This window comes from Anser anser (genome assembly GCF_964211835.1).
Source record: "Anser anser genome assembly, chromosome: 6".
Lineage (NCBI taxonomy): Eukaryota > Metazoa > Chordata > Aves > Anseriformes > Anatidae > Anser > Anser anser.
This window is the reverse complement of record NC_139726.1, coordinates 27,676,470-27,693,576: the sequence shown is the minus strand read 5'-3', so window position 1 is coordinate 27,693,576 and position 17,107 is coordinate 27,676,470. Positions and strand designations below refer to the sequence as shown.

General features: G+C 49.8%; 1 protein-coding gene across 1 annotated transcript in view; it reads right to left on the bottom strand.

The window, feature by feature from the left end:
• Positions 1-16,172, bottom strand: part of CREB1 (cAMP responsive element binding protein 1) — an 80,499-nt gene extending 64,327 nt beyond the window's left edge. The window contains exon 1 of the mRNA XM_083842323.1: positions 16,042-16,172. The gene's annotated coding sequence lies outside the window, so the exon portion shown is untranslated. The remainder of the gene's footprint in view (positions 1-16,041) is intronic.
• Positions 16,173-17,107: the final 935 nt, after the last annotated feature.

The window sequence follows — 17,107 nt, the reverse complement described above, 5'->3', positions numbered from 1 at the left end:
GCAACTCCTGCAACACCCTTGTCTCCCTTTTGGGAGTCTCCCAGCCACCTGTCTCGCCTGGGACAGGCAGCCTTCGTTGTGATCTGCATGCCCATCAGCCCCTTGGGCCCACAACCGAAGTTGGTGCCTATGGAAGTTACCAAAATAAATAACCATACTTCTGGTAATCATGACTGATCCTATAAATACATACATAACAAAGCAAAGGAATGAAGTCTTTCCTAGTCCTTTGCTGCCTAATTCATGCCAAATCCTGTCTCTGCTTCTTAAATACAGAACATATACAGCAGTCAGGTGCTGCTCAGGGATGAGAAGAAAATAGCAAAGGGCGGAGGGAATGCCTGGTTGGTGACCATCAGAGAGGGCAGGAGGTGCAGTTTCTGCAGGTTCGCTGAACCCACCATTTGTCCTGGGTACCCACATCTCACGGCAGAGAGGTCTTGGGAAGGCAGAGGGAGGGCAACATGTACATTAACGGGTGCTGGGGCAAGCACGGATGCTCCAGACCTTTGTTTGCATTTTGTTGTCTCCCATCTCCTTCCCATTCACACTCTGCCATCCCAGGGCTGCTCTCTGAACCCACCAAAGGTGCTTCTTGGGTCTTAACGCTAATTTTAGCAAAGGTTCTTCCTTACACTGGGGATTTCACTAGTGTCTCTGTCAAAGCTGCCTTTGAAATCTTTGCCACTCGTGCTCACTAATAATTTATTGCTTGGCTTCTGCTTGGCTTCCTACTGCTCTCCTGGCTCCACCAGTCTCCCTCCTGGTTCACTCTTCTTCCTCACGCAGGTTTGGGAGCAGGAACCAGTTAACACTATTTCTTCCCCTGAAGGCCGTATCTAGGATGCATCGGGGGATCAGAAGGAGCCCAAGTCCCGGAGCCAGGCGCAGCCCTCCCAGATGTCTCACTTGGCTGCCTTTGTGCCTCGGGACGCCCAGCCCCTCTCCCCGCCCCGCACCCACCCCCAAGGGCTGCTTTCCCTGCTGATAATCCATTATCTGCATTTAAAGCCTCGCTGACGTCCTTCCCTTTGTCTGGTGGCGAAACCCTGACCAGATGTGAGGCTTCTTCTCTTACTAATGGCAAATCCTTTTGCAATAGCTGGTTGGAAAATGCGGAAACTGTTTTCATGAAGTGAAAATTGAAACGCTGGAGACATTTTCCTTCTGCATGCCTCACAAAGGAGCAGTTTTTGTTTGACATCATTTCTACTTTTTTTCCAGAAAAAAATCTGTAGAACTGTGGCTGAGAAGATGGGTTTGTATTGTCAGTGCTCTCGCTGCCGAACATCTCCCCTGTTGTCCCGGCGTAGCTCCTATTTCTCTCACGTTACGTTTCGCCTCTGAAAAAAAACAAGCAATGGAAGGTGTCCCACCCGGACAGCACAGGTCTGCAGGATGCCCCAGGCCTTTCCTGGGCAGCTTGGGGATCAGGACAAAAGCCTGCCCTGGGGAAGGAGAGGACAGCAAGTGCAACGAGCCCCTGCCCTGCTGAGGTGTTGCTGGGGGCTTAGGTCTGGCAGTTGGGCCTTGTGTGCTGGGACCCACATCACCTTTCTTGATGAGACAGGTGGTAAGAAGAGATCCTGGGCCACAGGAGCGCTGGGCGCTGCCAGCAAGACTGGGAAAGAACTGTCCTCCTCACCAAATGCTCACTCCCAACACTACAGATGTGCCTAACTATGTTTTTCCTTCAGAAGCAAGCATTCATTTCTGCAGCTAGTCAGAAAGTCTGAAAAATGCCAGCCTGAAACGTGTCATCTCCTGTTCGATGAACTGTCACTGAACCCAGAAAAAAAAGAAAAAAAGATCTGCAATGACATGCCTGGGTTCCTGGTGGGCCTGCCCAGAGCCAGGGTTTGAGGAGCCTCCCAGATTTATTCATGACGTTCTTCCAGTTCAGGGGAAATGCAGCTAGGTTTTAAGTTTCAGTCTAATTCAGGAGGATTTTTTGCTTTTAATTTCTGGGTACAATGACATACCCTGTGAACTGGAAAGCCCGTGCACTGGCAAAGGTTTGTGTTAGGGCTGTGGAAGTTCTTGTGTCCTGTCACTTGGGATAAAGAAGTCAGTAAACTCATCTGATACCCCAAAGATTCCAAACAACGGATAGAAAATACCAAATGCAGACACACGAGGCAGTGTGAGCAGAAGCCAAACTGTGTTGCCTGAGAGATTTAATGGGAGTTGGTACAGCAAACGCATGGGATTACGACCATGGCACGGTACAGGGAAGGAAGAGCAGGCAGACAGAAAAGCTGTGAGGGACGGCTGCCAGGGAAGCAAGGGAAGAAACAAAGTGGAAAGGTGTGGGACCATGTACCAGCAAAAGGAGTCCTGCAGCTGTGAGCAGAGAAGTTTTCTCCATGTGATTTTCCCAGGCACGAGGAAGCAGGTCTTTGGGAAAGTGGAGGTTGGCAGTAGAGACACTTCCCCTTGCCATCATTACCCCTTCCTAACAAGAGCGGCCTGCCCAGCACCGCCTTTTCTGCTCTGTGCCACACCAAGAAGAGGCCACCATACGAGGAGCGACTGGCTTTGATGAAGCCATGCCTTTAGCTGCTGTGTGCAATGTTTCCTCCTCACACAGTGCGTGGCAAAGCTTCTGCAACTGGCTCTGGCCAAGCTGGTATGGATGGGAAACTGGGGGATGTGAAAGGCTGAACGTACATAAAATAACCACAGGACACAGCTGACCGATAAACAAACAGCTCTCTTACACCAAGGCCTTTCTGGAGGAACAGCAGGTCTCCTGTGCTTCCAGGAGAGAGCTTATTCAGTGCTGGCTGCCTTGGAGGAGATGCAGTTGTCCAGACTTTGCCAATTAGTTCTCCTTGCTGCCTGTTAGCACAGCAGTGCCTGCCATACCGCGATCAAGCAACCTGGGCCTGCAGGAAGTTTCCTTTGCTGCCGTCCATGCAGTTGTTTCTCTTTTGATTCCTGCGTCTTCACCATGACATTTTGTATTTTCCAGTCCAACAACTCAAAGAGCCTCAGCTGCTTCACTGGGATGCTCATCACAGCCTCTGGTGGCACTGGGATCCTGTCCTCAGCTGCTGGACCCAGCAGGGCACACACCGCGTGCAGGGGACAGCCACGGCGTTTCCGCTAGAGCCCAGGCTCCACCATCAGCATTTCACCTTCTCCACAATAAGGAGTGGGGAGAGCTCTCGTGTGGGCAGCTGCCATTTTAAGCAGCCTGCCACTTGCTGCTTCACTCGGCACATGCGCTTCCTTCTGCTGTGCATGATGGATGCAAGGGGTTTCTTGTTCTGGGAAGAAACCCTGTTACTTCCACAGAGAAAACGCCCAGGGGACCACGCTGTGTGCTCCGGGAAGATGCCCTCCGCTCCTGCCCTCAGTGCCCAGCTCAGAGCGACCTTGCAAAAAGTCCCAGATGCTGAGAGCTGAAATCCTTCCCCTGTCTGAAGCTGAGCTCAGCAATGGGACGGGCTCCAGGGCGCATGGACAAGGGTTGGAGGTTTCCAAGGGGATGCTCCAGCTCCTGCAGGTTTCCCAGCCACCAGCTGCACTTCTCTGCTTGATAATTGAAGCAAACTCCCCAGCCCAGGGCGAAGGCACTAATTGCAAACAAACACCGCCTCCGTCAGAGCAGCTCCTGGGCAGGGGAACAGAAACTGGGAGTCTGCAGGCAGAAGGGCTGGTGCTGGCACGTGGCCATCGGGACAAGCAGCGCACTGCTGTCAGGACAAGGGGCTGTGCCGGGGCAACTTTTTGGGGTTCCTCCTTTTCCTGTGCACTGCTCGCAAATTGCTGAGATGTGTCCGGCTGTGCCTGGCCTCTCCCCACCAGCAGGGGCTTCGTTTGTTCATGGGCTGGAACCCACCAGGCGAGCAGGGGACGGATCCGGCACGGCTGGCCGGCCACGGGGAAGGACGGCATCGTCACCACGCCGGGGGGAAACGCTCAGCCCACTTATCCTTCGACACGCACCTACAATTTTCCCTTTCAATCTCGCTCCAATCCGGCTGCTCCCCCATGAGTTACTAATATAGAGCACACAACGGGGCTTCTCCCCACCTGGCCTATCCTCATCTATTTGACTAATTAGCTCGGTTTCACTTGGGGGGGGTTGGGGGAAGAAGGGATGAAAGGGAAGGGAGGAGGGATCCTGCCCAAAATCTGCCTTTCTGGCCCCAGCTCTAATGCTGTATCCAATGCCCTGCAAAACTGGGGGGCACGCTGGCCCCTTCCCTCCCGCCCTCCCAAAACACCTGCCCACGGCAGCAGCAGGTGTTTGAGCAATAGTGCCCCTGCCCTGGGGAAATCACAGCTCCCAGCCGGCCAGCGAGGCGCAGCAGAGCAAACAGCAGAGGTTTCAGATTTGTTTTCCTCCTGCCCCCTCCCGCAGCCTGTCCCTGGGGTGGGTCAGGCACAGACGAGGGGTTTTGGGGTGCATCATCCCCTGGGGGGCACCCCCCAGCACCAAAAATATCCACAGCCGGACCTGCGTCATGTGAGCAGCTTTATGAGTCCTTCGGCGGGGAACGAGTGGTTAATTACCATGTGCCACTGCTGTTAACCTCTGCAAATAAGTCTAATTATCGCAGATTAATGAACAGAGCACAGGCACATCCGACAAGCCGTCGCTGAGGGTCTTGCAGGGCCACATTTCATTATCTTGCTGCGCACCGCCACCCCGCCGCCCCCACGCTGTGCTCGAGCGGGTCCCTGCGAAAGTCGGCCTGGCTGCCCCCAGGCTGCTGCACCCATGCAGGAGCCCCCAGCCCCGGCAGTGCACGGGCTGCTGCCAGCAGTGCTGCTTTGTGCTGTCCCTTGCTGAGAAACGGGAGGAATTCAGCAAGATCAAATTTTGAATAACAGGTTTGTATTTTCTGCCCTTCAGCGCGTGTTATCCATCTCCTCTTCTGGATCTAATGGAAAGGGAGATGCCACTTCTGCCTGGAGCCATCCGGCCACACCAAGCAACTGGATTCAATATGTGTGATTGCAAATACCTGGCTGAAAAATGGGATGCGCACAGACAAAAGCAGAGGGATGCCAGCACTTTGGCAGCACTGCCAAGGCAGAATGGGAACTCCTTTTTGCAGGCTGAAGACCTAGATGGGTGCAGGCATGGTCCTACAAGGACACTCACACTTCAAGGCCATCTCCTCCCATAGTTTTATCAGTAGCCCTGTGATATTTAGGTTTTGCTTTCCCTAGAGACCCAGGCTCCTGCAGGCCAAGAATCGTCTGAGAGTCTCCTGTTTCCTCTGGGAAAGAAAAAACAAAAAGCTAAAGCATGAAGTTAACTCTTGTGGTTGCTGGAAAAAGCTCAAATGAGTCTCACAGACTAAGAAAGCAGACAAAGGAAAAAGAGAACACACTTCCTGGTATTTAAAAACACAAAAAAACACAATCTTAAGAGAGTCCTGTGACGAGGAAGGCTGGAGTCCTGACACTCATACGCTGGGGGCCAGTGCAGCAGCACCCCAGCACTGCTTGACAGAACAGAGCTGCAAGATCGGGCCCAAAGAGGCAAAAACATCAGATGCCAGGGGGTGGTACGGGATGTAGTCTCAAAGAGAGCAGCATTAATAAATTACAAGATTTTACGACCACGTCAGGAAAGCTTACACTTCCAGGATCAAAATAAACAACATTTTTTTTTTTTGATATTCTGGCTTATTTTCAGCAGTTGCTGAAGGGTTGAAGCTTTGTTACGGTTGCTTACCCAGCAATCAAAAGTATCCTTTCAGATTTGAACCAATTATCCCACACTCACCTCGATGAGCATCACCACCACGTGAAACTGCTGTACCAAGGCTCCTGTGCCAGCAAATCGATGGAGCCTCTGCTCGTTACCCAGCCTGAATTTAAAAAGTTGCTACCCCATCTTCCCATGCTCTGAAGTCAGGAGTCTTTTGCCTGCAAAGAAAGGAAATCCACGCCCGGGGACACGCTGCCATTGCAAGGGGCGCCTTATGGCCCCGCAGAAGAGCTCTAGCAGCCTCAGCTGTGCTGGATTGAACACTTCCCATCGTCTCCCTCGTGGAGATTTCGCTGCTGAACAGCACAAAAACGTCTCCGGCCGTGCTTTGCGCTCCGACACGCTGCCGCATGGAAGAAAACGGCAGATGCAGAGGAAGCTGAATGGGCAAATGAATGTTAAAATAATTGGAGCCACCATTTCCGACTTGATGAATATGTTGCTCAAATTACAGCTCTGCCTTGCAAACAAAACAAAAACCCCAATGAATGTAACATTAATTTAATAATAGCGAAAGTTGTAAATAATGTAACACTCATTTAAATGGTTGCTCATGCAAGATCTCTTGAGAGGAGTGTAAGGGACGCTGTAGTTTTGGGGACGGGATGACACGTTCTGTAAAATGCAGTCTTTTATTCTTCGTCCCCTAGGAGCTGAGGGGGGCAGAGGTGCTGGCAGCAGCCCCCAGCCCTGCCCTGAGCCCTGGGGACCCACCTCCTGCTGCAGCACCACCAGGCCAGGTGGCAGCTTTGCTGCACCTATCTGTGAATAAATAGCGTATGCTTTTCCTCCCGCTGCGATCAATGCGACCATTCCCACAAGCCTTGCGTACAAAGCCCTCAGTACCCCATTTCTCTCCTCCTCCTCCACGCTGCACACAATTAAGGTAAAATCCTGCTATTTTGTGTTTCCCAATATACCAAACATGCTTTACTTGTCTAACATACAACACATTTAATGCACCAAACGCTGTCTCCAATTCACAACAATTACGGCAAAATTGCCTTGCTCTATTTACTTAAGGAAGCGATCTGTTGGCTTACAGCACGCTCTGCCCCACGCATTGGCAAACCCGCATGCAGAACAATTTCTTGCAAGGAAGCCCCCTTCCTTCTGCACACATCTGTGGGACAGCGGGGAAGGCCAGCACTCAGATGAGCCATCCGAGCCGACTGGTGACAGCCACTGCGGGCACAGGATGCTGCTACAGACAGCAGCAAAGCCCACAGCGGCTGCAGCCTCCCACAGGTCACATCCTCTGTGGGCAAGCTTCTCTCCGGGGCCTGACCTTCCCCTTCCTTTTCTTTTCCCTTTTTTCAGCTGTGCTGTGGGTTAAAGGCCGTTTGTTTGGAAAGCTGCATGTCTTTCCCGGGACTGTCTCCCACCTCATGGGCATCCCCCGGGGCAGCACTGATGCATCCCCCACGTCCCTCCTCCCTCTGCTTTGGCATCTATTCAAATGCTTCTCTCCTTCACCCTCCACCACGAGGTGGAATTGAATTCATGGAAAAACAAGAAATGCCATCCAGGGCTAAGCTCATAATTGCCATCAAACCCAGAGAAAAACAGAACAGAGACATTCGATCCGATTCTTTGTCCCTTCCACTTTTTAAAGTTGCCCTTTTTTTTTCTTTCTTTTTTTTTTTTTTTCTTTTTAAACTGCTGTAACAGCCTATTACCAGCATCTACAACTTCCTTTCACCAAGGACCTCTGGGTTTTTCCCTGCCTGCTTCCTCTGCTTTATTTATTGACATATTCAATAATTCAGAGAAATCTTATTTTAAATGCACAGGGCAGAACTCGCCCCCAGGTTTAAAAAACAAATCCTGTCACGTTTGGCAAACAGCTACACACAGAAGGCAGACATCAAACATATATATATATCCAAATATGCAAATTCAAAGAATCAATGGATACGGCATATTCTTTATGTTCATTTTTCATCCGGAAATAAAGGCTGGCGCACAACATCGGCATAACACTGCTGAATCGATGTCCTTGCGGTAAGGAGCATCCTACAAAACGTGCCCCGTGAATAAGCTTTCCTCCCTCAGCAAAGGTCAGCCTGCTGCCACGGGGACTGCTCCTATGCGACCAAAAATGCTCCACGGAGAACTGATCAGCAGCACCGGGCTCTAACCTAACGCGACTTCCTCCTCCTTCCAGGCATCGTTTCCGTGCTGGCTGAGGAAAGCCCCAAGGTACAGGGCGCTGAGCACAAGTCCCAGCCCACCGAAGCGTGCCCTGCTCCAAGACCTCGCTGGGCTGGGGCATGCAGGGCTGAAGCCTGCGGATGGACGCCTGGCACTCACTTGCCCTCCGATCTGTATTGATCCTCCGCAGTAAATTTATTCTGCTCCTCTATGCTATTTGGAAGGTTACCGCTCCCTTTTCGCCGCCTGGAGTGTATTTATTTTTCACCTCTCCCGTGCCCAGCACATCGCACAGCCTCACAGTTGACCAGCTCCCTCCAGCCATCACCTGCCATGTAATTGCCACGCTTTGTTTATAGATAATCGAGAAAGAAATGTAAACGCTCAGAGATGATTAAGATATACACAGCTGGTGTCACCAGAAACTGGGAAAAATGAGTATCAAGGATGCATGAGAGTAGCCTGTGCTGCTTCACAGTGACTCATCTACGAGCGTTACCCTCCGCACGATGCCAAAGGCAAAGAGGCTGCATTGCAAAACCGCTGGTTTGTGCCTCTGGGATTTTTTCATACATTATCATTTTCATCTCGCTGCTGTCAGTTCTACAATAAATGTGTACATCAATACAGTAGTGGCAAGCAGGAGTCTGTTTTGAAGAGACGTTGGCATTGTCTTATAAATGTCAGCAGCTGAACAGCACAGGGCTCCGTCACCTGCTACCGCTTCTAGCGCTTCCCTTTTATTAAAAATACATATTGACAATAAAAGCTCCGGCTAAAAAAAAAAAGCCCCTCCCTCAGCAGAAAGACCTTGCTCTGCTCGTCTTGGAAAAAAAAAAACGTGCCCTGAGAAGTGACCTTACACATCTTCCCACCTCCTGCGTGCGCCACTGAAGTATGCTTTTAGAATCCGGCCGTAAAAAAGGAGGCTCCTGCAAGCATTTGGATAGCAGGGCTCCTTGGAGACTCCGTAGGAGCAAACATTGGAGCTTTCCCAACTACTGCACGTTGTCCAACCCACCCCGTGCCCATCCTGCAAGGCTGTAGCTGCAGCAGCGCCGTGTGGGCAGGAGCAGGACCAGAGCTGTTCGTCAGGGCTTTCATTTCCCTACCTGGGCACAGACAGCAAAGAGGCATCAGAGGCCAGGAGCCGGGCACGTCTGGAGGGGATTTATCACACCTGGGTCAAGCACCACAGATGGCACTGGTGTAGTTTTGCTATGACAGCAGTTTAAATGATTTTATTCTTTTGGGCATTTTTTTAAATTGAAAATTATTTTTCAAAGTGGGAAACCCTTTCATTTCTAAGCAACACAGAAGAGAGAATTAAATTTCAAAAGCACCCTATGAAACAAAGGCGCTTTATTTTAACAGTCACTGTCTACAACCTTAGTATTTGAGTTTGGCTCTTTTTCACTTCTTCTTTTACCAGGCAGCTTGGGGAAAGAGCGCTAGTGATATTTTAGGAGAAATGCTCACTGTACACAGCACACAGAGTGCTCAGACTCACTCCTATCTCAGGTGCACAGTGGAGATGCTGTTAAGCAGACAGCAGTTGCGTCTTCAGCTTACACCTGTTCACACCTCTGTAACAAGGAACAGAAAGCTGCAAGCCCCAACTCCTTTGCAGAAATTCCAAGGAAAATACTTTGCTCAGAAATACAGAAATGTAAACACCGCCACATAAACGCCAATCACCGCGAATCTGAAACATTGGCCATTTCTAAACTATCTGACTGCAAGTCAAATTGTTTTATGGTTAGAGGAGTGTTTAATACACTATGAACAGTTTAAAGTTAGCATTTCGTATTCAGAGTGATTAATGGCACCATATTGTATTTCAATTACTATGAGATACTTCCCCGTAATAAACGATGGCAATAATATTCACATTAAGTCAATAAAAAGCATCTTCAAAGCGTGATGTATAAGTGCCATTATCGCAGCGTGATTTGGAAGCATCACACAACAAGTTAGCAGCACCGATAACTGAGTCCCGGCACCCAGAGGTAGGCGCTGGTCCCGACGCCCAGGGAGTTCAGCCGGGCGGTCGTCTCTCCCTTCCTGACCACCGGACCTCACATCCATGTGCCTTCAGCATCTCATGAGAGAAGCGCCAGGTCGAGGTACTGCTTGCGACAGCAAGATGCCATCACTTCTGGTACAGCTTCATAATCACCAGGCTGGGAGCTGATGAGCTGGGGACGGCGAACACGAACATCTTCGAGTCGCTTCCTACGCGCTGCGGCCAGCACGAGCTACACGACAGGTCACGCAACGGCCCTTCATCCTATCTTCTTCCACACGAAACCTCATTAACTGGAAAGGGAAATTATTGCTGCCCAGATTGTTTTAACCTGCTTGCTTGCTTTTTAATTGCTAGCACTGATTTAACTCAAGTGCTCAAGAGCATACTGACTGGCAACAGAGCTGCTTTCCACAGCCTCACACCCCAGAACATAGCTGCATTCCCCATTAAGAAGTGAAAATTTAAAAAACAGTGTTTGTTTTTTTTTTTTTGATTCGGAAACAAGAAAATATTTAATTTTAACAAACAGTGAATCGTTTTGTCTTGGCATCTTAATTTCATTTCACTAAAATAAGACGACACTTGGTTTAGATGTCAAAACAAAACAGTATACATCAAGATTAGGTATGGTATTAAATATCATCTAAAGATAATGATAAATTAATAGCTTATGAACAGTATATTTCTAGTTAGTAGAAAATGGAATAAAATGAGCAGGTGGAAGTAAAACATTTTTACATCACAAAAATGACAATTTTGTCTCTATCAAAACAAGACATTTTGACATTAATGAAACAAAACAGAAAAGCCCAAATGATTCACTTTGACTTTCCTGTTGAAAATTATGTTCAAATTGACACGTTCTCATGAAACGCTTCAATTTCAAAAAAAAAAAAGCTGCATGTTCTGATGAAAATTCACTTCTGCTGGAAACCTTTGCATCCAGTTCTGCTGAGGAGCTGGGAGAGAAGGTCCCTATGGTCACACGTTGGCATCTCTGCCCCTCTGGTGAGGGATTCGGACCCCCTGCCCAAGAGCACACACTCCCTCTGCTCAGGACAGTCCTGTTTCTGAGGTGAAAAGCAAGCAGTTTGTCTCCTCACTCCACAAAAACCATGGCTCACCCTTTAATGCCAAGAAACCCCAATAAACGACGAGCAATGCACCAGTAATAGCGGTACTTCAGAGAACTCTAAGAAGCATTTAAAAGAAGAGAAATACATATTTTTCTTTGCGGGTCAGCTTTAATGCATCCAGCACGGGGATCACAGGAGAGCATGAGAATCTCGGAGGGAGCCATTATCTGTAGATCACTGCCACAGCAGAACATAAAGGCCTCTCCTGAGCTATTAGAGGCAATTGTTTCAATAAGCATTCGTCCTGCAATCAATGCCAAGAAAAACGGTAATGCCCTTTCAGACTCCCTCTGGTCTAGTGGGGAAGGGGTGGCCCTGGGGGTGGGGACAGGTCCCCAGGGACGTGCCGCTGGCCTCTCCACGATGCCCTGGCTGGAGCCTGGGGCCTGAGCAAGGCCTGCTCCTGCCTGGGGCCATCTGGGTACCTTTGGCACGGTTCAAAGGGTTGTGCCAGCGGTGACGGCTCCCTCCCTCCACAGGGACTGCGGCAACTCCACCCTCACACGTCGGTCATCTAAAGCAGGAGCAACACGTGCAGGAAAAATAGAGGCGCCGTGCACCCTGATGCACGCTCTGTCCAAATCCAATATAAAGTGAAAGTTACTGGTGGAAAACAAGGAAACCTTCACAGTTTATCAGTCCTACACAATTAATGCTCGTAATATAAGTTACCAATAGTATGCAGCTCTTCTACACAAATCAAACTTGTGCTACCTACTGCGCAGCTGAGACGGAGGCTGAAGTAGCAGTAAAACACAGGCTGAGTGTCCAGGTCAAATCAGGCTATGCCCTGACCATATAAAACTTGGAGAAGCGAGGAGCAGCATTATTCATTTCTTTAAACACATGTTCCTACTTAAGTCAATGGGAAACTTGCCATTGACTTCAAAGCAAACCGGAGCAAGCTCCTGCAGCAGTGGCTCTCTTTAAGGAGGATGACTGTGCATCCCCAGTTTTGGCACAGGGCTCACAGCCCTGCCCGTTTATAAAGTCACGGTCACGCTTAACACTGCAAAAGCTGGGGGACGTTTTCTGCAGGAATATTCCGCTCAAATTCATCATGGCAACTGATGGACAAGATACCCAAACGTGCACAGAATTCAACAGGTTCATAAAAATGATTAAAAATACATGCACGAAAAGGTGGAAGTCACCACTTCTCGCCACAGGAAGGCAACACCTGAAAAATGCAAGAGGGCAGAGGTTCAGCCCCTGCATTTGTGCTCCCCAGTTGGCTCCAGTAAGCCCCGGCAGCGCAGGGTGGAGGAGCCAGAGGTTGGCGAGCTGGTGGCTGAGGTTGTTCCAAGGTACCGCCGTATGTCACCTCGTGTGACGTCCGGGCCTTTCGCTGTGTCCAGGCCATGCAAGCCCTTTTGACTGCCCTGTCAGAACCCCAATGATGTCTTTCTGTGTTGCCATGGAAAAAAGTGATGTCAGAGGCAGCCGGCGTTCGCCTGCTTCCAGGAATCTGCAAGAGTTTCTGGAGAGATGCACATCTCCCTCGCTCCTTCGCTCTTCCAAGGCTCTGCCTCTCAGTTTCTTAACTCTTGGCTTCAGAAATCAGCACAAATCCACCACACGCAACTGGCACCTGCCTTTGGCTGTACAGAGCTCCGTCAGGAAGGATTACGCCCAGCATCTTCACCCTCAGCTACCCATAAACCAGCTCTCAAGGCAGGGGACTGCAAAACAAGGCTCAGATCTCCTCAGCTGCCACTGATCACCTGTATCACCTCTTGCTTTCTTTCCTCAGAAAGAACAACCTCCCAGCTCACCTTCTGCAGGTATTTACCTCCCATTACAGAGAAGAGAAGCTATGCTGGTGCCCTCCATTTTATAAAACAATTTCCCCCACCCCTTATAAAACAATCTCATAGCATTCCCCGTGGCTTTAATAATAATAACCAATTACTCACTGGTGGCAGCAATTGCTACGGGTAGAAAGGGCAGGGATGACAAACTGCTGACTACCCTGCTGAGCACTGCCCTGGAGGAAACGACAGCTCAGCAGAGCTCTCGTCTCATGAATCGACGCGGGGAGCCAGGAGTTTTCTCCCATCACAGAGGGCTCCGAGGGAGCAGGTACAGCAGATACAGGCCAGTCCCTGGGCATTAATCTGCCATTTGAGAGGAGCCAGGTTTATTCTGGGATCTGACTCAGTTTGTGACTTTGGACAAAGCTTTGTCTTTCTTGCATTTAACCCATGAGCTCTCGTATTGTGCAACCAACGCCCCAGGATCAGTGCTGCTGCCTTTCTACCAGCAGCCAGGTATCCATCTGACCTGACTCCTTGTGCGACATGGGCCAAATGGGTATGAGATGCTCAGCAGAGCCCCATTGATCCTCAAGGGAAATCAAAGCAAAGGAACAAAAAGCACGGTGGAAGACAGGCCAAGGACAGGCTCTCCCTCTAAGCAATATCCTTCCACTTCCTTTTCAGCAGCCCACAGTTGCCTGGCTGGTGAGGGCTGAGCCCCAAGAAGAACTTGGCTGTGAGCAATTCTTCTTACGGACCATAGCTGCAGGGCCTTGGTCAAAGGTCTCTCTTCAGGTAGGGTTAGTGCTGAGAGATGGAAAACTGTGGGAAGCACAACTGGTGTTGGGATAGGAAGGGGCTGCCCAAGGGAAGAACCATTTCTGCCTCGTTTCATTCAACACCAGTCCCCAAAGAGATGCTCTTTAGGGGGAGAAATGCTGCCATACTCAGGTGATGTCGAGCCAGCAGCCCAACCAACGAACCAGAGCAGGAAATTTGGCCTGGAGTTGAGCTGGGCTCTGGTCCTCACTGTTTGTACAAGGCTTGGTTGCTGTTGTGAGGCGCGTGCGGGTGCCAGGCCAGGCATTTTGTTCTTTGTGCACGGGAACAGCTGCAGCACCTGCCTGCACCTAGCACGACCCGCTCTGACAAGCGAGCTCGGAGCCTTGATCTTCATTCCCTGCACTCAGGCATTTCCTCGTTAATTCACACATCCACGCTTTACTGAGAGCCACATCTTCAGCGGCTTTTTGTAAGGAACGGGACTAGAGAGAAACCCCAAGAGGCTGTGAAAACAGCACAGTAAGAGAGTCTCACAGCTTCCAGCTGAAGACAAGCTTTGCTTTGAATGCATTGCATTTCTTTCATCTGTGACAAGACTAGAAAGAAAAAAACAGCAATGCTGCTGTAACCCCTGCTTTCTGGACAGCCTTCTCCTTTGCACAGACACCAACTGGCACAGGTATTCCCTGCAGTGCCACCAAAGAGCCACGCACAGCAAGCCCCCCGTGCTGGATGTGCTACCTGTGCTGCAACGCCAGCTCTTCTAAAAAGAGCTCTTGCTGGCTACAGCAAATACAAACCAACACTTTGTCCAGAGTAATGTGCGTAATAACACAAGCCAGTCCCCGGTTACCAGCTGCTGAACCATTCAAGTATCCTTCTGTTTTATTGTAAGGTTTCCTATACATTTCCTGAGTGTAATCCAGCTCAGTCATTAAAAGGCCACCAGCCCGGAGATTCCACGCACAAACGCGTCTCCCTCATGTCTGGTAACAGCCGCACAGCATCTCCCATGGCACCATTTTGTATTTTCACATTGCAGTGTGCAGCAGGGAGACAAGAAGCCACAGCCTCTGCCCAGGGCTGGCACTTCTTCCCACCCAAGGTGTGAGGGAATGTCCTGCTGCCCTCGGCAGGACCATCAAGACAACCAAGCCACCACTACACAGGAACCCACCCCACCACACTTCCAAGCACACTTCCCTGGGCTGAGGACCACCTTTTCCTTCACGCCTAGCACAAAGGGACCCTATTCCCAGGCCACTCTTTTGGCAGCATTGCTGCACTGCCAGCAACAGTGGCCCAGAAGGGTCTTCAAAGGGGATGCATCAGGTGGAAGCTGTAAGAGCCCAGCCTGAGCAGACATCCAAAACTCAGAGGTCTTCCTTGCAGCTCATTATTATTTATTATTTGTACTGTAGAAGTACCTGAGAGCCTACTAATATGATCAGAGACTGTTTATGTCAGATGCTGAACACCGGCTGAATAGCAATGATAACTGCCCTTGCAAAGAGGTTCAGGAACACAAAGATCACTTTGGGCAGGAGGCGGAGGTCTCAGCTTTGCATGTGCATGCGCTGACCTTTCTCGTCCCCAGGGGCTGGAAGCAGAGGTACAGCCAGGAACTGAGAACAACTTCACTCCTCTAGTGCCAGTCTACTCTTACATGATTTACAGATTTGTAGCAGAATCTGGAGGACAAGGGGAGTGAGGGGAAGGTTACACAGCCACATCACTTTTCTGAGAAGGACAGACAGGCAGTTAAAGGTTCAGGACTCATACGACAGAAGAATTGGTTAGCTCCAGATGGGTTCAGAGCTCTCAGTAGGACCCAAAGGAATTCACATTTCCTCCCACTAACGCTGTGGTCGTACCTACTACGTGCTGCTGGAAGCTTTGACCCATCACCGTACTGCTCTGTGCACATCTACACTACTCACCTTTACAGCACTGCTTTACTTTCTTGCTCTGAAAACTGGGAGACAGATTGATATCGATGCAAACAGCCACTGTTCTAAGATATAAGTAATAATAAGAAATACAAAACCTTACAGCATGTGAACCAGCCACAGCAGATGAAGACTCCTTCCCCAAACTGAAAACTCAATTCTGGTAAGTCCTGAGTGTGCTCAGTGTCCTTTCAGGACAATGGGGGCCAAAAGCCTCCAGGTCAGAACCAGATCAGGCCTGTCCAACTATTATCTCAACTTCCCTTAGAGCATCAGACTTTGTTTTTCAGCTCAGCCCAGAGAACTGAGCTAGCTGGGTACCACCTCCCTGCATCTTCCAAACATTTCAGCAAGTCGCAGCAATGATGAAGTTTGGAGCTGTCCTAAAAAAATCCTTTTACCTTCCAGGTTGTTCTCTTTACCCATTTCACGACAAATTTGTGCTAGGGCTGAAATGCTCATCCTTACACTTCCCGCAGGTCCAGCTTTCGCCCTTTACCTGAGTGTTGTACAGTCCTTTGTGCCCTTGAGCCCAGCAGCACGGTGGCAGTGCTCCTCCTCCACGTTTGATTGCGTTGCTCTCTGGTGGGTGGCGTGGTTGGGCCAGAGCGGGGAGAGTGGCTATCTGCCAGGAGTAAGGTCAGCACAGCCTGGAAAACAAGAGCATGGTACAAATTGCTTCCATTACCTTTGGGTTAGCACAGGTATATGTTACCCCAGACGCTGAAGCGAGAGTGTTACACCCTGTGTATCACCACATTCATTTTTTGTCCAGACTTTTCTACTTCTGCACAGCAATAGCCCCATTCTGCTTTTTCGAGTGACCTCCAAAGCAGAATATCCAAGACAATAAAAATGCAATGTCTGCCTGGAAACCACCCAGGCAAGCGGCCAGATCTGTAGCCCAGCTCTTCACCTCACGGCTCACAGCCAAAATCCTGCCCTCAGACAATTCCTCCTGTAGACAGCCAGAGCAGCAGACCAGCATCTGCTCACCGGATCCAGCCATCAGTTACGGTGCAGCCTGGGCACAGGCAGGGCTCTTTGCTGGGGAAAAGCAGCTGAGCTCCACCAGAGAACAACCTTCACACCGAGGGGGGAAGAGAGGCTGCTCCTACAAGGGCATGCCTTCAGCAGAAAGTTCAAGACGGACTAACAGAAAGATTTTAAGTGACAATTCAAACCAGAGCTACTCGGTGGCAAGCAGACATGACTCTTTATCACAGCAGAGGGGATTCCTGGGCCGTCTGCACACAGTAACTCATAGGTGCACAGATGTGCAACCCAAAATGACCAACCCACAGCTCACGCAGGCCACTTCTCTCACACCTGTGTTAGAGCAAAGGCTTGCCAATCAGAGTGCTAATTAAATAAAAGGGTAGTATGATTAACAAGGCCAGAATTACAGTACCAAAATGTTTTTCAACCACAGGAATCACAGAATTTGAAGATAGAAATGTATGCTTACGTAACTTGCACCATAAACCTTTATTGCTTTTGTCCTGTTGCCTAGCCGAGGTCAGAAGCAGCCTCTGCATATGCATATGGCCTCATTCTAACAAGCT